Source organism: Heptranchias perlo, chromosome 3 (genome assembly GCF_035084215.1).
Source record: "Heptranchias perlo isolate sHepPer1 chromosome 3, sHepPer1.hap1, whole genome shotgun sequence".
Lineage (NCBI taxonomy): Eukaryota > Metazoa > Chordata > Chondrichthyes > Hexanchiformes > Hexanchidae > Heptranchias > Heptranchias perlo.
In genome coordinates, this window is record NC_090327.1 from 47,191,265 (window position 1) to 47,214,202 (window position 22,938).

The following is a 22,938-nucleotide window of genomic DNA, read 5'->3' on the forward strand; positions in this document are numbered from 1 at the left end:
AAATTTTCTTAAAACAGATGGTGACAATAAATAGAAACTTTTCAGCCAGAAAGAGGAAATGAATGGGAATTCCATGAGTTGGATTTTCAACTCTTTTTTAAAAATAGAATTACATAGAATGTACAGCACAGAAACAAGCCATTCGGTCCAACAGGTCCATGCTGGTGTTTTTGCTCCACACGAGCCGCCTCCCTCCGTACTTCATCTGACCCCATCAATATATCCTTCTTTCCTTTGTCCCTCATGTGTTTATCTAGCTTCCCCTTAAATGCATCTATGCTAGTCGCATCAACTACTCCTTGTGGTAACAAGTTCCACATTCTAACCACACTGAGTGAAGAAGTTTCCCCTGAATTCCCTATTGCATTAATTAGTGACTATCTTATATTTATGGTCCCTAGTTCTGGTCTCCCCCTCTATGTCTATCCTATCAAACCTTTTCATAATCTTAAAGACCTCTATCAGGTCACCCTTTAGTCTTCTCTTTTCTATAGAAAAGAGCCGCAGCCTGTTCAATTGTTCCTGATAGGTGTAACCTCTCAGTTCTGGTATGATCCTAGTAAATCTTTTTTGCACCTTCTCCAGTGCTTCCAAATCCTTTTTATAATAACCAGAACTGTTCACAGTACTCCAAGTGTGATCTAACCAAGGTTCTATACAAGTTTAACATAACTTCTCTGCTTTTCAATTCTATCCCTCTAGAAATGAACCCAAGTGCTGTGTTTGCTTTTTTTTAATAGCCGTATTAACCTGCGACACTACTTTTAGTGATTTGTGTATCTGTACCTCCAGATCCCTCTACGCCTCTACCCCTTTTAGACTCTTATTATCCAAGGAGTATGTGGCCTCCTTATTCTTCCTACCACAATGTACCACCTCACTTATCTACACTGAAATTCATTTGCCAATTACATGCCCATTCTGCAAGTTTATTAACGTCTTCCTGTATTTGTCACAGTCCTCCTCAGTATTAACTATACCCCCAATTTGGAGTTATCCGCTACTGTCTATTTTCTGTTTTGTAGCCAGATTGCTATCCATTCTGCTACTTGTCCCCTGTCTCCTTAGTCTACCATGTGGTACTTTATCAAAGGCCTTTTGAAAATCCAAATATATTACATCTACTGCATTACCCTTGTCTACCCTTTCTGTTTCTTCTTCAACGAATTCAATAATCTGGTCAAGCATGACCTTCTCTTTTGAAATCTGTGCTAACTATTCTTTATTATATTTTTGTTTTCTAGATTTTTTTTATTACATCTTTAAGTAAGTATTCCATTATATTTGCTACCATCGATGTTAAGCTAATTGGTCTATAGTTCCTTGGACTTGTTCTATCTCCCTTTTTAAATATAGGAATCACATTAGCTTTCCACCATTAACAATTCTTGTAGATCTTCTATGTGTTGCTCGCAGTGGTCAGAGGTTATGCTGTTTTATAATTACATGAGCATTACACCATGTTATATGCAATATTATATAATAAAATATAATAGGAACAGGAGTAAGCCATTCAGCCCCTCATGCCTGCTCCGTCATTCAATTAGGACATGTACCTCAATTCCATTTACCTGTTATTGTTCCATAATATAATACATTATAATCTAATAGATTTCCTATGGCATTGCTCATGGACAAAATAAAATTGTGTCTCTCTTCCTAGAGTGCTTAATCTCGGCTGAAATGCAAGTGTAGTACTGAGGGAGTGTTGTGCTGTTGGAGATCCCTTCCTTTGGAGCAGACATTAAACCAAGGTTGTGTTCACCCCTTCTAGTGATTCAGGCCGATGTTAAATATCTCATGACATTATTTGATGAACAGCAGAGAGTTCTCCTTGTGTCCTAGCCAATATTCCTCTCTCAGCCAGTACCACCAAAAAGTTAGATTAAATGGTCATTCAGCTGTTTATGGAATAATTGCTGCATTTTAGGATCAGATCAGCCATGATCTTATTGAATGGCGGAGCAGGCTCGAGGGGCCGATTGGCCTACTCCTGCTCCTATTTCTTATTTGCCTTTGTTACAACAGTTACTGGGCAATAATTAGATCCTGCCTGTGCAGCACCGGAATTGCTCCTCCAGAGGCACCAGCTGTGCCTATGCCTGAATGAGCTGACCGCACCCCGTAACACCAGGGCAGCTCACTGATGTAATTTGATAGAACTCTCAGCACGTGAACATGATGCAACAGGAGTACCACAGGGTTGAAGGACAGAATGTCGGATGCCAGCAGCAATGAAAGAGTTGTTGATTTTGCTACCATTCTTTTTAGGATCTAGCCAGGCCTGCTTCGCTTGGGAATCTTAGCGGGTGCTGGGCAACCACCACCAAAATGTAAGGTTTTTTTAAAGAAAAAAGTTGTTGCTGTGGAGCAGGAGTGTACCCCTGACTCCACAGTATATCAACAACGTCCCCCCCCACACCACACCCACATTGCCGCTCCACACCCCCTCCACCACGCCCCCCACTCCCAGGACTTACCTTCAGGCCGCCGCCAGAATAATTAGTGTAATTTATGCCCTTTGACAGTATGATCATACAGATTTCACTTTTCTTGCAATGAATGGTGCTATTATTCTCTGCCATTAATTGTCCTCACACTTTCAGTCACAAATAGAATGTACAAACACTCTTAATTTTTTTTCCTAGCACTGTCATCTCCATGGGATTCAAACTAAAAGAAAGGTGATTAACTAGCATTTGAATATATTATTCATGGATAGTATATAAACTGTAATAAGTCAGTGCCAAGAATAGAAATAATTGTTGTAGAAAAAAGTATTAAAATGTCAACGTAATTATTAGGCAACAGGTAATGCTGACTTCCTATTAATAAAAAGCTTATTAATGTGCAGCAATGGAGTCACATGTGAAAAACAATATATTTATACAATGAAAATTTCAGTAATTAAAGTCGTCTACATGTGAGTCACCAAATATTCATAAATGGTAAAAACTTCAAAATTACTGTTAATAATAGCCACATATCAAGCAAAGAATTTCCTATTTATTTTTGGAGGAATATGATTTAAATTCCCAATTTTTAGAGATTGCACAGACATTCTTTATTTGGTCAGGTTTCAGTGATGCTGTATTTTTATGCAGGCTACCACCAGTGACAAATTAACAAAGTTACTGCTGTCACTGTATTAAATAATGTCACAAACAACATTGTACATTCCCAGTGTTAAATTCCTGTAATCCAATCCTTTGTGTGATTTGTTTTTTTCTCTCAGGTGGCCATCATTCAGCAAAGTTTCACTTTGCATGTCAAATGGAACTGTAAAGCAATTGTATGTTGTGTAATACTGAAATAAAACCTACCAATGATCTGAAACCATCAAAACATTAATCATTCATCCTATTGATATTTTTCATCAGTTCTAGATCCTTGATTTAACAATAAAAACATTATAAGTAAAGTCAAATGAATTGAGCTAAACAGCCCTTTCGCTTTTGGGTCAAACTCAGCCAGATTGAATACAAGTTCTGTCTTTCTGCGACTATTAAAGATCCTGAATTAAATAATATTTTGTAATCTCCATTTCTAAATTGGAGCACTCATTGCACAAATTTTATCAAAAAGCATCACAGTAGTGACTTATTACAAACTCTGAGGAAGAGTTCCTTTGTGCAGTATATGTAACAAAATCATAGGTCCATTTATAAACAACAGGTTTTTGATTTTGTTGACATAATGCACAAAGAATGTTTTCCCTCATGCCATTGCAAACCATTTGTTACAAAAAACATTTTCCTGGCAGCTTTGTTAAAACCAGTAAAAACATTCAAACTTTAATAAATATAAAAGGTTTTACCCTTGTCATAGGGTAAAATATGCTGTCGTACGGCAAATAAGGCAAAGGAGCACACAATAAATGGGAGGATACTGAGAGATGTAGAGGAACAAAGGGACCTTGGAGTGCACGTTCACAGATCCCTGAAGATAACAGGACAGGTAGATAAGGTGGTTAAAAAGGCATATGGAATGCTTTCCTTTAATAGCTGAGGCATAGAATATAGGAGCAGGGAGGTTATGCTAGAACTGTAGGAAACATTGGTTAGGCCACAGCTTGAGAACTGTGTACAGTTCTGGTCACCACATTACAGGAAAGGTGTGATTGCACTAGGGAGGGTACAGAGGAGATTTACAAGGATGTTGCCAGGACTGGAGAATTTTAGCTATGAGAAAAGATTGGATAGGCTGGGGTTGTTTTCTTTGAAACAAAGGAGGCTGAGGGGAGATTTAATTGAGGTATATAAAATTATGACAGGACTAGATAGAATGGATAGGGAGGACCTATTTCCCTTAGCAGAGGGGTCAGTGAACAGGGGGCATAAATTTAAAGTAATTGGTAGAAGGATTAGAGCAGAGCTGAGGAGAAATTTTTTTATCCGGAGGGTACACAAGAACATAAGAGATAGGAGCAGGAGTGGGCCATTTGGCCCTTCGAGCCTGCTCCACCATTCAATGAGATCATGGCTGATCTGATTCTGGCCTCAACTCTGGCCTGTTCCCCATATCCTTTGACTCCCTTGCTGATCAAAAATTTGTCGAACTCAGCCTTGAATATATTCAATGACTCATCCTCCACTACTCTTTGGGGCAAAGAATTCCAAAGGTTCACAACCCTCTGAGAGAAGAAATTTCTCCTCATCTCCGTTTTAAATGGGTGACTCATTATTCTGAGACTATGCCCCCTAGATCTAGATTCTCCTATGAGGGGAATCATCCTCTCAGTATTTACCCTGTCAAGTCCCCTCAGGATCTTATTTGTTTCAATAAGATTTCCTCTCATTCTTCTAAACTCCAGTGAGTATAGGCCCAACCTGCTCAATCTTTCCTCATAAGAAAACCCTTCCATAACCGGAATCAACCTAGTGAACCTTCTCTGAACCGCCTGCAGTGTTCAGTCACTCTATCCTTAATTATAGACTTTAGTAATTTCCCGACAACAGATGTTAGGCTAACTGGTCTATAATTCCCTGGTTTCCCCTTTCGCCTTTCTTAAATAGCCAAGTGACATGTGCAATTTTCCAATCTAAAGGAAAGGTTCCTGAATTGGAAGATTATTGTTAGGGCTTCTGAAATGTTCTCACCTACTTCCTTTAAAACCCTGGGATAGAACCATCTGGTCCTGAGGAATTGTCACTCTTTCGTGCCATTATTTCCTTCATAACTGTTAATTTGCTTACGTTAATTATGGTGAGTCCCCGTCCCTGATTCAAAATTAGTTTCCTTGGGGTGTCTGACTTGCTATCCTCTTCCTCTACTGTAAATACTGACGCAAATTAATTATTTAACATGTCCGCCGTTTCCTTATTTTCATTTACAATATCACCATTATCAGTTTTTAAGGAGCCCACATTGCTCTTGACCACCCTCTTTTTCCTACTATGATTGTAAAAAAAATTTGTGTTGATTTTGATACCCTTGCAAATTTCTTTTCATTCTCCCTTTCAGTAACTCTTACTATCTGTTTTGTCACTCTTTGCTGTTCTTTGTATCTCTCCCAGTCACCAGGAACTGTGCAATTTTTTGCATTTTGTATGCTTTTTCTTTTAGTTTTATATAGTCCTTTACCTCTTTTATCGTCCATGGTTGCTTTTTTTGGCAAGTAGAGATCTTGGATTGTCATTTCATTTTAAACAGCAGTGACTATGCTTTATTATCCTTAAATAAAGACAATAAATTAACTAACTTTGTGCCGCATGCTTTGCAAATAATAACTACTTCTGTGCTCACACATTTGTGCACAATTTAGCTGGCAAATGTTAAATGTGATACAGATTGATTATTAATTCCTTGTGTATGTAATGCAGCTATTGTTGACAGTAGTGTAAATTACTCAACATAATCTTTGTTAGATCTCAAAGGGAAATAAACAGAGTTGAAGATAGCTCTGCATAATTGTGAATAGTTTCGGGAGTGAAACTCAATGACTTATAACAGAATTTACAATAATTCTGTTATAAGTCATTGAGTTTCACTCCCGAAACTATTCACAATTATGCAGTCACCCTCTAACACTGCATACGTACAAGCAAATAAATAATTATATCCCATGTCTACGCTTCAGTTTTAATACTAAATGCTTCCTTAACATAAAATAAATAATAAAAGCAGGATCACATCGACATACATAATGAGAAAATTCTGTAATACATTATATAGTGCAGTACTATTTGCCACAATATGCCAGGGGTCAGAGTGATACAGTTCGGTAGGAAGAATGAGAAGAGGCAATATAAAATAGAGGACACAATTCCAAAAAGGGTACAGAAACAGAGAGATCTGGGGGTCTATGTGCACAAATCGATGCAGGTGGCAGGGCAGGTTGAGAAAGCAGTTAAGAAAGCATATGGACCCTCGGCTTTATAAATTGAGGCGTAGAGTACAAAAGCAAGGAAGTCATGATGAACCTTAATAAAACACTGGTTCGACCACAACTGGAGTATTGTGTCCAGTTCTAGGCACCGCACTTTATAAAAGATGTGAAGGCCTTAGAGAGGGTGCAGAAAATATTTACTAGAATGAACCCAGGGATGAGGGACTTTAGTTACTTGGATAGACTGGAGAAGCTGGGGTTGTTCTCCTTGGAACAGAGAAGATTGAGAGGAGATTTGGTAGAGGTATTTAAAATCATGAAGGGTCTAGACAGAATAGATAGAGAGAAACTGTTCCCATTGGTGGAAGGGTCAAGAACCAGAGGACACAGATATAAGGTGATTGGCAAAGAACAAAAGTTGACATGAGGAAAAGCCTTTTACACAGCGAGTGGTTAGGATCTGGAATGCACTGCCAGAGGGGGTGGTTGAGGCAGATTTAATTGTGGCATTCAAAAAGGAACTGGATAAGTATTTAAAAGGAAAAAATTTGCAGGGCTACGGGGATAGGGCTGGATTGCTCTTGCATAGAGCCGGCACGGACTCGATGGGCTGAATAGACTCCTTCCGTGCTGTAACCTTTCTATGATTCTATGATTCTAATAACAGTGTCCTACGCATGGCTTCCTTTTGAGTGACTTTTTTCTTGTGCTTTCAGGTCAAGGGTGGAACTGCTGTTGCACAAATACTGACCAAGAGTGCCTTGTGGTGGTGACCACATTGGGAAAGGACAACAACATCATCATCACCATCCACTTTTCTGAGAGTCCTTTGGTGTAATTTCCACTGTCCAGCTGAGATCAGTTTTGCTACAAATAGCACACAGAGGAAATTTTCCCCACACATGGTACATTAACCCACTGGAGAAGCTAGTGTAGCAAAGCTGTGTTTCTGCTGAAGATAAAAATCACAACCTGAAAATCCACTGCATATGTGTATCGAAGTATATGTACCAGGATCGGCCTGCTGGAAACCTCCACCACTAACCCCGCTGGGGTATCTGGAGTCAGAGGGAGGTTCCTTCATTTATGTATAACTGGCAGGTGACCCATCACTATGGGCACATCTCGTGCACCTGCCAGAGCAAGTGGAGGGAGGAGGTGGGCAGAAGAAGCAGTAATGGCCAGTTGTTCAGTGGTTCTGCAGCAGCCCTGGCCATAAATGCCATTTTTTAAAGATTTATCTACTAGGTTGTAAAGGGTGCTAAAGAGACAGGAAGGCAGGAGGAATTCTTTTGCTGTCCAGGCCAAAACCCAGGCCCGGATTCTCAGGTGGGTGTCACACATGCTGGCCAGCAGGCTGATGCCTCTGTTCTTTCCCGGCATGTTACTTGCTTGGCAGAAGCCAGACCAAGACAAAAGAAACTCTTTGCCTGGGTATTCCCTTCCCTTATCCACATCTCCTTTGATGTAAGGGACCATTTTTGAGCAGATGGAGATTTCTCCCCACACAGGTCCCCCACAAACTTCCAACATAGATTGGGTCCCAGCACATTCAAGTCCCTGGCAAAGTTCTTGGGCCTTCCGCTGCACTCTTGGCAGGCTTACACCGGGAGCGTGCCGGGAAGGCACGCAGATACTCAGCACCTGCATTCTCTTGTTTAAATAGTAATGTTCACATTGCTACATACCAGCTTCAGTTATTACTATCAGGTTCCATCTTTTTCAGTGGTTAGGTTCTCAAAAATAAAACCTATTTGATCGTTGCTTTCTCATGCTAATTTACACAGCATCCTTTTCTGTCTTACCGGAATTGTTCCCCATCTCCTTCCCTTACTTGCCTCCTTCAAGTAAACAATAGATGCAATTTAACAAGATTAAAAAGTCAAAATTAAAAATTGTCGAATGTAATGTCAGCAGCAAAGATTATTTAGGGGCAAAATCAACCTCCAACAGTCCCTGGAAAATATATACACAATTCATTTTTAACATTGGATAGTAAAAGCACCAACAATAAATTTATTTTTACTGCTTTGTACTCAGAGAAGAAGTTACGAAAAAAAAATCACAAATCTTATTACAAAAATATATAACCACTATCTGTTATTGATTTCCTTTCTCATATCAGGCTCCACAATTTCATCCAACAGTGTTTTCAGAAATTATAAGATGAAAGCATGGAGGTGCCAAGTACAAGCTATACTGTAAATCATAGAATCATTGAATCTTACAGCACAGAAGGAGGCCATTCGGCCCATCGTGCCTGTGCCGGCTCTTTGAAAGAGCTATCCAATTAGTCCCACTCCGCTGCTCTTTCCCCATAGCTTTGCAATTTTCTCCCCTTCAAGTACTCATCCAATTCCCTTTTGAAAGATACTATTGAATCTGCTTCCACCACCCTTTCAGGCAGTGCATTCCAGATCATAACACAACGCGGCATAATAAAATTTCTCCTCATCTTACCGCTGGCTCTTTTGCCAATTATCTTAAATCTGTGTCCACTGGTTACCGACCCTTCTGCCAGTGGAAACAGTTTCTCCTTATTTACTCTTATCAAACACCTTCACGATTTTGATCGCTTCTATTAAATCCCCACTTAACCTTCTCTGCTGTAAGGGAAACAATCCCAGCTTCTCTAGTCTCTCCACTTAACTGAAGTCCCTCAACCCTGGCACCATTCTAGTAAATCTCCTCTGCACCTTCTCCAGGGCCTTGACATCCTTCCTAAAGTGTGGTGCCGAGCTGAGGCTTAACCAGTGATTTAGGCCTCCCCAAAGCCTTTCCACCATCTACAAGGCACAAGTCAGGAGTGTGATGGAATACTCTCCACTTGCCTGGATGAGTGCAGCTCCAACAATACTCCAGAAGCTTGACAACATCCAGGACAAAGCAGCCCGCTTTGGCACCCCATCCACCACCCTAAACATTCACTCCCTTCACCACCGGCGCACAGTGGCTGCAGTGTGTACCATCCACAGGATGCACTGCAGCAACTCGACAAGGCTTCTTCGACAGCACCTCCCAAACCCGCGACCTCTACCACCTAGAAGGACAAGAGCAGCAGGCACATGGGAACAACACCACCTGCACGTTCCCCTCCAAGTCACACACCATCCTGACTTGGAAATATATCGCCGTTCCTTCATCATCGCTGGGTCAAAATCCTGGAACTCCCTTCCTAACAGCACTGTGGGAGAACCTTCACCACACGGACTGCAGCGGTTCAAGAAGGCAGCTCACCATCACCTTCTCAAGGGCAATTAGGGATGGGCAAAAAATGCTGGCCTTGCCAGCGATGCCCACACCCCATGAACGAATAAAAAAAAATAAAGGTTTATTTATAAAGGTGTAAAGGTTCCTTTCTTTTGTACTCTATAGCGCTGTTTATAAAGCCAATGACCCCGTATGCTTTTATAACAGCCTTCTCAACTTGTCTTGCCACCTTCAAAGATCTGTGTACATGCACCCCCTGGTCTCTCTGTTCCTGCACACTCTTTAATATTGTACCATTAAGTTTATATTGCCTCTCTTCATTCTTCCTTCCAAAATATATCACTTCACATAAAGATCAAATATTAAATTGAATGTACTTTGACACTGGATGGTGCAGCAGGTTGGCTCTTTATCATTTTGAGCACCAAAATGATACAATGTGGGTTTGAGCCCACCATTCTGGTTGGTGTGGCTGCATTGTTTTCATGGAGAATAGGGCATGGATTCATGCCTGCTGTTCCCATCAAAGCAGGTTCCAAATCTTTGCTATGCCATCAACAAAACACAAATTGTGGAAGTCAGATGCTTTCTTGTAGACTGAGAACGTCGGTGTGGGGTAGGGGCATGGTCACTGAGGCTGCTGTCAACTCAAGAGCATCATTAGAAGAGGCCTGAGAGCAGATGATCTGTCTGGGCTATCAACTATCCAAGGAGTCGTACAACACCAGGTTATAGTCCAACAGCTTTATTTGAAATCACAAGCTTTCGGAGCTTTGCTCCTTCGTCAGGTGAAATCACAAGCTCGGAAAGCTTGTGATTTCAAATAAGGCTGTTGGACTATAACCTGGTGTTGTAGGACCCCTTACATTTGTCCACCCCAGTCCATCACCGGCATCTCCACATCACATCAACTATCCAATACACTATCAAGGAATAGTGTATTGGGAGACCTAAAGAGTGAATATATTCTGAGAAGCTGATAATTATTGAGCCTTAAGAATTAGAGAGAAAAGTTGCAGGACTCAAGAGGGAACATAAGCAGACAAACACGAGAAAAGCTCCAAGGGCATATTTTCATCCAAGTAAAACCCAATACGCAGCACTTTGCTCTCACACACAGCAGAGAGACAGCTTTGCTTCACTCAGTGAAAATATTATAAAGACAGGGACAAGATGGTTAAGTTGCTGGTTTTGCAGGACAACATATAACAAATCAGAAAATGTTGTAAGATTGCTGGAACAAACCAATGACATCTATGAGGGTGCTAAGAAAAAAATATCTGCTGTTCTGCGTGTAGTGGGTGGTGGTGTGTGTCAGCTTCACCTCTGACTTCTGAGCGGTTCGAATCGCTCCCACTCCCTGGGTTCTAGACCTTGGACTTATTTGGGGGTTGTGACAAAGTGCAGCAGACAACTGGTTTTGGTGCAAGAAACTTCGATCTTTATTCAAGAGAGAAAATACAACACAACAATCTTAACACTCTAATAAAATGGGGAACACTTCAGTACACACAAGGGAAATTACAGTAGAAAGATACCTCACCCCTCACAATCCCACTATACTTGCTAAGTTGGACTCTAAAGGACCAGAGATAATGCTCACCAAATGAATCCTTGACAGTAATTCACCCAAAGGTAAGTCAGGAATAGATCGTAGAGTGGAAACTTTGCGGATCTTCGGTTTTCTCCTAAGTTGGTTTTCTTTGGTCGCGGTGGCTCACTATTACCCGGTTGGTTGGTGGCAATATTCGGTTGGTTGTTTCGTAAGGCCCTTGTTGCCGCGAGGTGTCTGATGGTCACTGGGGCTGTTGCTCTGGTTTCTTCTTGTGTGTCGGCCTGCTTCTAGAGCTGCTGACCTTCTCTCTGTTGCCCCCTTGCCTTGTTGAACTGTCGCCTCCCGAGCTGTTGAACAATCCTTTGCACTTGCAGGTCTGGCTGACCGGTTCTCTCACGTAGGGTTCGTTGGTTTCGCTGGAAGCTGCTCTCCTTCCAGAGACAGGCAGAACAAGAGAAGCAGAATACAAGAGCCAGAGAGAGCCAGAGAGGTTTCGAGTTTCCACTTCTATATCCCTCTCTTACAATGGTCTTTGTCACTTAAAAAAAAGCACTTCATGTCTGTTTAAACAGTTCTTACAAAGTCCTTCAGAATCTTTGATGGCTTTTGATGGTTTCTCATCATGTTGCAATTGTTTTTCTCGATTTGACATTGTTAATTCCGATTTGTAGAGCTTGCCACACAAGGCTTCCTTTTGTATCCAATGTCATAGATGTTGATCGGTTTTGCTTTAAAACAAAGACATGGACCCACCATGTCTGGAGCAGTTGCCTCTTTCAATGGCCTACTGCCTTTCGAATTAGTGCTGAGTGTTGACCACCTGCTGTAGGTTTTGCATTAAAACAGAGACATGTCTGAAGCAGTAATTCTCCCACATTCCACTGTGTGTGTTGTTGATTCATCTGGTGACCTCTCACCTATCCTTCCATCTTAGGATTTTAGTCAATGGCCAAAGTTTTCCATACTCAGCGAAAAGGTGAATTCCCAGAATTCTTACAGTCGCCCCTACGAGGAAGCAAGTTCCTTAAAGGACGTGGATTCCTCGAAAAGTACTTTCGTAAGGCCCTTGTTGCCACTGGTGCTTCCTGGTGCGGCGCGTGTGTGAGTCGGCCCAATATTTCATCACCTGAAATGGTTAGAAAAGAGTCCAAAGTCCTTTTCTTTAGGGTTTTTCTCCGAGTTTTGGGGTGTTGTGGGAAAATCACCACTCGGAGTCGGACTTAAAGATTCAACATGCAGTTTATTGGACAAAGTACTTTGGGAGAAGAACTGGACGCTCCGCAGCGCACGCAACTAACTTCTCAACTTCAAAATGGTTGTTACGCTTTTTTATACCTTTGAAATACAGATTTTCAGCAGCTTATTAGTTTACACATTAGCCAATTAAGCCCGCACAGCGACCGCGGACCTCCAATCACATTAAAACAACTGTTATCACCTTAAGACAGTATGGTCTTTGTCTATTCAGTCTGGTTTTGTAGTTTTTATCAGCTCGTTGTGAAATGTCTTTTGTATTCCCAGACTGTAAGTCAGTTTTCTGAATACACAAACTCAGCATTTTAAAATGTCTTTTCCCACAGTCACAGAATCCATTTTGTTTAGTAGAGTCCATTTTGTTAGTAGTCAAGTGTTATGTTTAAGCTTTTAATTAGGGTTAGTCTGGTCTGCACAAAGCACATTTCAGTGTGGTCTTGGGGCAATGACCGCAGCCATGCACACAATAGTCACTTCATCTTTGCCTTTAACCCAACAGCCCAAATTTTACCCTAACAGAGGGATCTGTGAATTTTGAGAATCTTACATGTGTGACCTGGAGCTCATATCAACAGTGGCAGGGGGTTGACACAAATCAGGAGTGGAGTGTTATATTTGCAGGATGTATCGATTATAAGACCTGTTCACACAAAAGTTGTGTTACCAGGATTCTGATGCAACTGAGTGGCTTGCTTAAGAGCCAATCACGTTGGTGTGGGACTGGAGTCACATATAGGCCAGACCGGGTAAGGACAGCAGTTTTCCAGTTGGGTTTTTACAACAAAAAGTAGCAAGTATGTTGAAGTAGGGTCAGAGGCAGGTGATGTTACGGAGATAGAAGTAGGCAGTCTTACTGATAGAGAGGATATGGAATTGAAAGCTCAATTAGGGATTAAATAGGACACCACCTGATAGTGGAGGAAGGGCAGAAATGTTACCACTTTGGTTACAACACCTGCCCTTATGTACACAGTACCAATTGCAAAATAACAAACAGATAATATCCTAAAGTATAAGAAGTTGATAATGTATTTGGTAGAGCTGCTGTTTCTGAAAATGTTGTGGGAAAAATTGGATAGGGCTTGTTTTTGGGCAGGGGTAGCGCACTCCGCTAATACCCCGGGCCCAGTGGCCCTTGCGGAGGTAGGACAAGACTTTCATCAGGCCTTAGGACTCACCTGCAATCTGCGTTAGAAATCACCATTGAACGAGGATTCCATACAATTTGCACTTTCCACCAGCGGGGGGATCTTCAATCTCTTAAAGGCAGGCTGTCCATTAGAAATCTCTGAAAGGTAGCTGGCACCTGTTATTTGCTGAATATAACAGTCTGCTGTCTGCACAGAGTCTGAACAGAGATCAGACATTGCACACATTAAACACAGATGTAGCTCCCGTCCCCATGTTTACAAACTGATGAGTTACGTTAAAACATTGAATAAAGGTTGCGCACTACTAAATCCCACATCCTCAAATCTGCGTGCCAGACCTCACCAATATGCCGATTTGAGTTGGTACCAGGCCTGTGAGAGTGCATGCACCAAAGCTCTCTGCTGTTGCAATAGAGACCTTGGTGCAAGAGGTAGACAGAAGGAGGGACATCCTATATCCACAGGGTGGGGGGGCGGGGACAAGAGGCCCTCCAGACATATACTCAAAAGGCAGAGGAGGACAAAGTCAATGCCAGGCGCACAGCATCATGAACATGGATGCAGTGTAGGAAGAAGTTCAATGCTTTGACATGAGTGGTCAAGGTGAGTGAGGTCAACTGTCAAGTGATGTCTCTTACCAACTACACCACTAGCCACATCCACTGCACCACACACTACACCCCCCCCCATCACCCACATACCAACAAACTCTTTCCATCAGTACTCAATTCTTCCAATCCGATGCTTCCTCTCTCCCTTACACATTACCACTGTTGCAAGCCGCCCACCCACAACTCACAGGCCACACACACTGGCAGCTATTCAACCATGACAGGCACATCACCAGACACATGTCCTTCTTTCTTGCAGGAGATGGTGGCGCAAATCAGGAGGCAGCAAATGGCAGTGACATTTAGCCCCTTGAGCCTGTTCCACCATTCAACGAGATCATGGTGGACCTGTGACCTAATTCCATATACCCTCCTTAGCCCCATATACCTTAATAACCTTGGTTCACAGAAATCTTTCAATCTCAGATTTAGAATTCACGATTGAGCTAGCATCAACTGCCATTTGCAGAAGAGCATTTCAAACTTCTCCCACCCTTTGCGTGTAGAAGCGTTTCCGAACTTCACTCCTGCAAGTCCTGGCTCTAAATGTTAGGCTATGTCCCTGTGTCCTAGTATTCAAGTCTATGAGACCTTCAAAAACAGTTACAAATGTCTTGGCAGCCAGACGCCATAATCCAGCCACTAACCTGTAAATCCCGCATGGTCCCTTTAAATAGTGCTGGGGGTGTTCTCCAAGCACTCTAAGACACGTTCAGATGGTCGGGGTTAAGACTGTGCATTGAGTTGAGCGTTAAGTCCCAAAATGGTGTCTATTACTTTAAATCAGCATTGCACACTGATTATATCCATTTTCTCCTTATTTTACATGCTTGCGGCATTTGTTATTTGCGCCTGCGCTAATTCCTATACCAAGATGGCGTCCGGCGCACGTCACGCTGGAAATGTGGGTGCGCAGCCAACATGCCATCTTGGCACTTCAGGAGGCTGCGTAGCGCCGAAACAACAGGCGCTACACGGCCCAATTTTGCGCCTGTTGATTCTACAGCAGAAACACATCCTAAATGTCAATATCCACAACCATATTTCATGCAGTTGCAGACCAGATCTGCTGATGAATCCTTGACCGTATTTTACAGGTGCTGTGACTCAGGCTATGGACATTGATGGAGAGATTAAATTGCTTATACAGTGAATCCAATTCTGAAGATAGAATTGCGAAACATTGTGGTTTGCAGAATTATATTGAAATGGAAGAGGGTAGGAGGAGGAGGAGGAAGAAACTGCTGGATTTGTAATAATACTTAACGTTATTGCCCATGCACATTTTACTTCATTGAATCATTAGTTAAAAGCTTCAATCCACTTACAGTGCTTAATTCTCTATGTCATGCTTAATAGATGATAGGACAATAGTACTGCTACATATAAACTCCAGAAATTTTTATTCACAGCTTACTTTTATGTGTGAATTAAAAGAACAGTTGATAAGAAAAAAAATGTGGTAACGCTTCAGAGCCCATGGAGCAACTTTTATTTTTATTTACAAAAATGCCACAAGGTGCCGGAGTCAGAGGAATGAAGTGTATGGAGGGGCATGTGGGGCTGGAGGAGGTTAGGGAGGGGTGAGGCCATGAAGGGATTTAAACACATTTTAAATTTGAGGCATTGGGGTCAGGATAGGCCAGCAAGGGCAGGGATGATGGGTGAGTGGGACATGGCAGGGGGATTCGATATGAGCAGCAGAGTTTTGGATGAGCTGTAGTTTACAAAGAGTGGAGGATGTCATTAAGCCGACTAGGGGAGCATTAGAATTTTCTTTTTTTGAAAATTCTACAATTATATGAAAATCTTCTAATATGCTATTATATCTTAATTTGCAATTGCTTACAATAATGATTTTTTATAATTCCTTTGTTGCTGTACAATGACACATTTTCTTTTTTGTACCATCTTATCAAACAACATTGTCTGACTTCCCGTGTGCAACGCCACAGGGATTGACAAATAATGAATTAAAAATCCTACATCTATTTGCACTTCCTGTCAACTTTTCTCATTATAATTTCCTAATAACCACATTTCTAATGGAAACTGCCTATGTAAACTTATTGTGCTGCAATTACCCTTTTCCCCCCTTATATCTCTGTGAAGCACCTTGGGATATTTTTCTACATTAAAGATCTATATAAATGCAACTTGTTGTTGCTTCTGCCTGTTAATTCCTGAAGCTGGCTATTTAATGAATTTATTAATTGCTGAAATCCGCACACCATTTTACTCTAATAGGATCATTTCTGATTTTTCTATCCCATCTATTTATTTAAATAATTAACTAATTTCCAGCCTCCACACCTCAGTCTATTTAATTTATTTCACTCAATTCTCTTCAAATTTTTGAATCCCCCATTCATTAATTTATTAATTTCCAAGTTCTGTCCTTCATTTTATTTAATTAATTTCATGCAATTCCCTGCTAAAATCACTTGTAATTCATAATCATTTACAGTTTCACAGAATAATGGAGAAAGTTCAAAAATCTAATATCTAAAGCACTGCTAAGTGTACCAAAATACCATTTAATAAAAATTTTAATTATTCAGCACTGTTAATCAGTGGCCCTAATAACATGTTGTACATTACATACTATAACATCCCCTATGAGCAACACCATGGGATATCTAATTATATAATAAAAATAATTATGTAGGAAGTCATTATTTCAACACAGAAGAAAATGTTTCAAATTAATGTAGTTGCTAACAATATCTGTTTATTTCACAACCAAAGTCTGTTTAGATAAATAATTTTCAAAATAGCCCATTTAACTGAAGCAAGTACACCACAAAAAAAAATTGAGATATTATTTTATGATTTACCAGTTCTGTCAAGCTTCCACTGCAGAGTATAAAAGCTTATGTCCTGAAAATCTGTCACGTTTTAAGCTGATTCAGGGAACAATCAGAGCAGATGTGGGCAGATTTTAGGGCTGCACCCAAAGCTGCCTCGTTTGAGAAGTGCTGGATTTTGCTGGGAGGCACGATGGGGTCTTGGGTTGGTCCTTCCTGCTTCCATCACCTTGCACTCTGATGTCACAGGTGGATGTGGCACTGGTGGGATGATGTCTCCTGCTGGAACAACCACCAGTACTACCTTTGGTGCCCCAACCATTTTGCCTGCAAAAAGAAGGCAGAAGTGAGACCCACAAGATTGTTAAAGTCCATTTTCCCTTAAAGCACCTGGTTGCAATAGAGCCAATTTTTTCATCATTGTGATTTCTTCTGCCTGACCTGCCGGCATTGGTACGAATGTATAAAGGGCAGCTGAATCAAAATCACCTGATTTACAAAATGGCCCAAAGTCAAAATTACCCCCGGAGTGATGTAGCCCTGTATCTGACCCAGACATCTGGCTCCCCACTAGAAACATGCTTTCGGGGAGTTAATCACTCCTTCCCTTTCATTTGCTCTTTGGATAACCAAACTAATTTTTTCATTTGAAAAATCATTCCTTGCAATGTAACTGTAAGAAATACAATTTCTAGGCCAAGTCATAGTCATGTATCCCATCCTGCAAAGCGAGGCCGTGGACAGATCTTGCGTCTGTGAGAATACAAAGGGAACCAGCATCCCACAGAAAATTATATGCCTTTCATCAGGCAGAGTGATTGAGAATGTTGCAAAGACAATAAAACTGTGAACAGACACATTGTAGACCAAATTATCAGAAGCAACAGATAACAAAACGTCCCAAGGCATAATCAAAGACTCAGGACCTGGACACAGACTAATCCTGTTATGTTAATTGCAGGAGCTTTGTTCAGACAATTATAAGGACTTGCACAACACCAGGTTATAGTCCAACAGTTTTATTTTAAATCACAAGCTTTTGGAGCTTTCCTCCTTCCTCAGGTGAGTGAAGGGATTCTAAAAACGCATAGCATATATAGTCAGAGAACAATGCCTGATGATTACAGATAATCTTTCCAACTGCCCCCTATCACACCTCGGCTGGGAGATGATCACAGCAATCAAAGGTGTCGTTGGTGTTCAGACAGGTGACTTTCGTGATTGGCATATACAGGATGAGACATCTTAAACATCTGCATCTTAACAAACAAAATACACAGAAAGATAAAGATATGTCCTTCACCCATAAGACAGATAGAATGGACAACAGTTACATACGAACATACGAATTAAGAGCAGGAGTAGGCCATTCGGCCCCTCGAGCCTGCTCTGCCATTTGATAAGATCATGGCTGATCTGATTGTGACCTCAACCCTACTTTCCCATCTACCTACTATAACCTTTGACTCCCTTGTTAATCAGGAATCTATCTAACTCAGCCTTAAAAATATTCAATGACCCTGCCTCCACCGCTCTATGGGGAAGGGAGTCACACAGACTCATGACCCTCAGAGAAAAAATTCTCCTAATTTTCATCTTAAATGGGAGACCCATTATTTTTAAACTGTGGCCCCTAGTTCTCGTCTCTCCCACAAGGGGAAACATCCCCTCAGCATCAACCCCTTCTAGTCCCCTCAGGATCTTATATGTTTCAATAAGATCACCTCTCATTCTTCTAAACTCCACTGTATACGGGCCCAACTTGTCCAACCTTTCCTCATAACATAACCCCCTCATCCCAGGAATCAGTCGAGTGAACCTTCTCTATACTGCCTATAAAGCAATTATGTCCTTTCTTAAATAAGGAGACCAAAACTGCACACAGTATTCTAGATGTGGTCTCACCAATGCCCTGCACAACTGTATCAAAACATCTCTACTTTTATATTCAATTCCCCTTGCAATAAATGATATTTCATTTGCCTTCCTAATCACTTGCTGTACTTGCATACTAACTTTTTGTGATTCATGCAGTAGGACACCCAGATCCCTCTGTACCTCAGAGTTCTGCAATCTCTCTCCATTTAAATAATATACTGCTTTTCTATTCCTCCTGCCAAAGTGGACAAGTTCACATTTTCCCACATTATACTCCATCTGCCAAATCTTTGCCCACTCACTTAACCTATCTATATCCCTTTGCAGATTCCTTATGTCCTCTTCACAACTTACTTTCCTACATACCTTTGTGTCATCAGCAAATTTAGCAACCATACATTCGGTCCCATCATCCAAGTCATTGATATAGATTGTAAATAGTTGAGGCCCAAGCACTGATCCCTGTGGCACTCCACTCGTTACATCTTGCCGACCTGAAAATGACCCACTTATGCCTACTCTCTGTTTCCTGTTAGCTAACCAATCCTTTATCCATGCTAATATGTTACCCCCTACACCATGAGCTCTTATTTTGTGTAGTAGCCTTTGATGTGGCACCTTGTCAAAAGCCTTCTGGAAATCCAAGTACACCACATCCACAGGATCCCCTTTATCCACGTTGCTTATTACTACCTCAAAGAACTCTAATAAATTAGTCAAACATGATTTCCCTTTCACAAAGCCGTGTTGACTCTGTCTGATTGCATTGAGATTTTCTAAGTGCCCTTCCGTAACCTCCTTAATAATCGATTCTAGCATTTTCCCTGTGGCAGATGTTAAGCTAACCGGCCTGTAGTTTCCTGCTTTCTGTGTCCCTCCTTTCTTGAATAGAGGAGTTACATTCGCTATTTTCCAATCTGATAGAACCCTTCCAGAATCTAGGGAATTTTAGAAAATGCATCTACTAACACCATGGAACGGATAAAGATGTCTGGAACAATGGGCACCTTGGTGTGGGGAGATGTTCGGGACAGATGACATCATGAGACTAATGTCGTTAAGCTACTAGAAGCAACTATGCTTCAGAAAGATATATAAACTGGGACACTGTCCCACTAACGGTAGAATCAGTTTCTCGGGACAGCAAGGGTCCACATACCCTGTGCTACCAGGCCTAATCAGCTTGAAATTTCCTAGGGACAGGTTGTACCATCCTTGTTTATTTGATATAAATGTATTAGAAAGTTATATAAATACTTGTTGTTTGGTATAACCGCATTAAAACATTGTTCCTGTGTCTATAATAAAGTCTACATGTTCGGTCACAGTCGGGCCCAAATCATTGTGGAAGTTATTATTAAGAAGGATTAACAACGCTTGGTAGATTTATAATAGCATATTTCCAACATTTCTGGCAGACCTGGGTGGGCATGAGTTTTAGGTGATTGTAATATGTGAGATTTATTATAAGATGACTTTGTGGTAAGTTAGATGTCTGAGAGGAGTGTACAGTTGTAGCCGATTCCTCTGGAGGAGTGTATGGTTGTAGCCGATTCCTCTGGAGGAGTGTACGGTTATAGCCGATTCCACTGGAGGAGTGTATGTTTGAAACCGAAAAGGGGTGACTGATTCCTCAGTAGAGATATAGATATATATATTTCTTTACGGAAACCATGGCAAAGATGCAAAATGGTTTGGTGTCGACACTTCAGAAATATGTCGACGATAAATTAGGGCTATGTAGACCCCTGGTAAAAGGTAATGATAGTATAGAAGACTTGGAGGTCCTGGTACGAACCCTCACTAAGGAAAGGAAACTTTAAAAAGGTAGTTGGAAAGTTGTACTCTTAATGTGGCAAATTCTACAGATAAGCAAGTTAAAGTCAGAATCAAGTAAACATGAAGTAGAAGCGGAAAAAAGTCAGAAATTACTAGCTGACAAAACGTTGTGTTGCGAAACTCTGACAGCGTCAGTATTCTGGTTGCGGACAGATAGTAGCTATAAGACACGAAAAATGGGAGAATACCAGGCAGCCCTAGAGAAAAAAACGGAGCTAGTAGAGAAACTCAAGATAAAAGTGGAGGAATTAGGGTCCGCGCTGCGAGGGCTGCTTAGTCAGAATCAAGATCAGCGTAAGGCTGACAAACAGGGCAATCACGAGCAATGTCAAAAAGAGATTAGTGAATTAAAAGAGCAATTGAAACAACATAAGGGTATAATGTTTGCAGTAGCCAAAAGTCAAATTAGTACCGATAATACTGGGAGTGGGTTCCCCTGGGTGGAGTTACACTATAAAGATTTGGCTGAGGCAGCCTATGAGTATGAGAACAGGCAAGGGAAAGATAGAGAGAGGGAGCCAACAGAACGAGGGAGAAACTGGCCGAGGTCCCAAGGCTAGTATGATGCCGATAAAGGCACTTAAGCTGAGTAGGACAGGGGAGCCCATAGAGGAAACGATCATACCAAGGAAATGATAAAGTTATCACTTCACGTATGTCACCCCGAGGTGTATAAGGCACTACCAGGAGACCTTAAAAATGGGAAAGGTACCTGGGAGGAAGCTGGGGGGATGGTATGGAAAGTCACGGGGCACGGAACAGATTCAAACCGGACAGCCTTGAAAGGGTTACTAGAATGTAGGCAGGAAAATAATGAAAACCCACAGTCTTTTGCAGACAGGTTATGGAACCATTATAAAGATGTCATCCCAGTGGAAGACCATAATGGTTTGGACCGCCTTGGTACAAAGCAGTGTGTCCAGTAGCTCCTACGGACATTAAATGATAAATATGGGACCATTAATAGACATTTATGATCCCACGGTTGCAGCCCACAATGAGGCTTGGATTGTGGGTTGGATGAACTGCAAATGGGAACACAATAAGGCAAGGGCAGCCAAGATAGATGTGGTACAACCCCAGAGAGGCCCAACAGCCCCACCCTGGAGGAATGAGGGAAGATCCCAGTCCTGTCCTACCCCATCGGCCCCAACCAGAGACCGGTCAGGACCAGAGTGTTGGTGTTGCGGCCAGGCAGGTAATTTCTCCCGGCAATGTCCTAAGAAGGTGGCGGGCCCAGCTTGACCAAACAGAAATAGTAAGGAAGGGGAGTCAGAGATAGAACACTTGAGGAAAAAGGTGGAACAATTGGAAAGGCATATGGGTAATTCTGGAAAAGGGGGCCGGATAGATAGCACCCAGCCGTTCAATACATGATCACAGCCAGCATACAAGTTGATTACATATGGACCCCTATGGTAGACCCCATGTAGACGCATGGGTAGGAGGCCGTCCCCGAGTATTACTAGTCGACACCGGGGCATCTCATACGTGTCTGTGGAGAGACATACCACAACAGTTTGGTTTAAGGGATTTATAGAATTAGGAGGATTTGGAGGAGGTGGAGAGAAAGGGGAAATAGTGGAAACAGGCCTAACCCTAGGAAATTTGACGATGCGTCATAATACAGTGCACACTAGAATGCAGGGAGAGTCAGAGGATGGTATATTGGGAGTGGACTGGCTAGGTAGCCAAGACATTATGGTGGATATGGTTAACCCCTGTCTGTGGCAAATGGAAGAAGGCACAAAAAGAGGGAATAGTTATCAAACATGAGGGGAAGACCTGGTCTGTGAGGACAAAATGAATGTATGATCTGGGGTGCCTTTTACGACATTGAGACCATATTGAGGAATGCGGGTTGCTAGGCTACACATAAGAACGAGTGCGGTAGGGCGGATCGCGAGGTCCAGATATCAGGACCTGATCCCCGTGGCCAGTGAGGCAAGACCACTTCCCAAGGGAGGCGGAAGGGCCGGTGATGACCATTAGTGTGCTCCCTAGTTGAGCAGGGCATACTACGCAAAATGGCCAGTACTTCTAATTCCCCAATCTGGCCAGTCAGGAAACCTGACGGTTCATGGCATTTGACCATAGATTACAGGGAAGTTCCTACCCCATTACATATGGAAATTGTCCAGTGTACTCATACGTCCAGTGGACATCAGAAGGGAGATGGTTTGATTCAGAGGCTACTCCAGAATATGTGGTGGCCCGCAATGGGCGATGTTGTTGGGGGAGTGGTAAACTAATGTATCACTTGTGCCCAATATGACCCCGGTCCAAAAATTGAAGGCCCGTATCC

General features: G+C 41.8%; 1 pseudogene; it reads left to right on the forward strand.

The window, feature by feature from the left end:
* The first annotated feature begins 8,502 nt into the window (after positions 1 to 8,502).
* Positions 8,503 to 15,246, forward strand: LOC137308136 (DNA-directed RNA polymerase III subunit RPC10-like; annotated as a pseudogene).
* Positions 15,247 to 22,938: the final 7,692 nt, after the last annotated feature.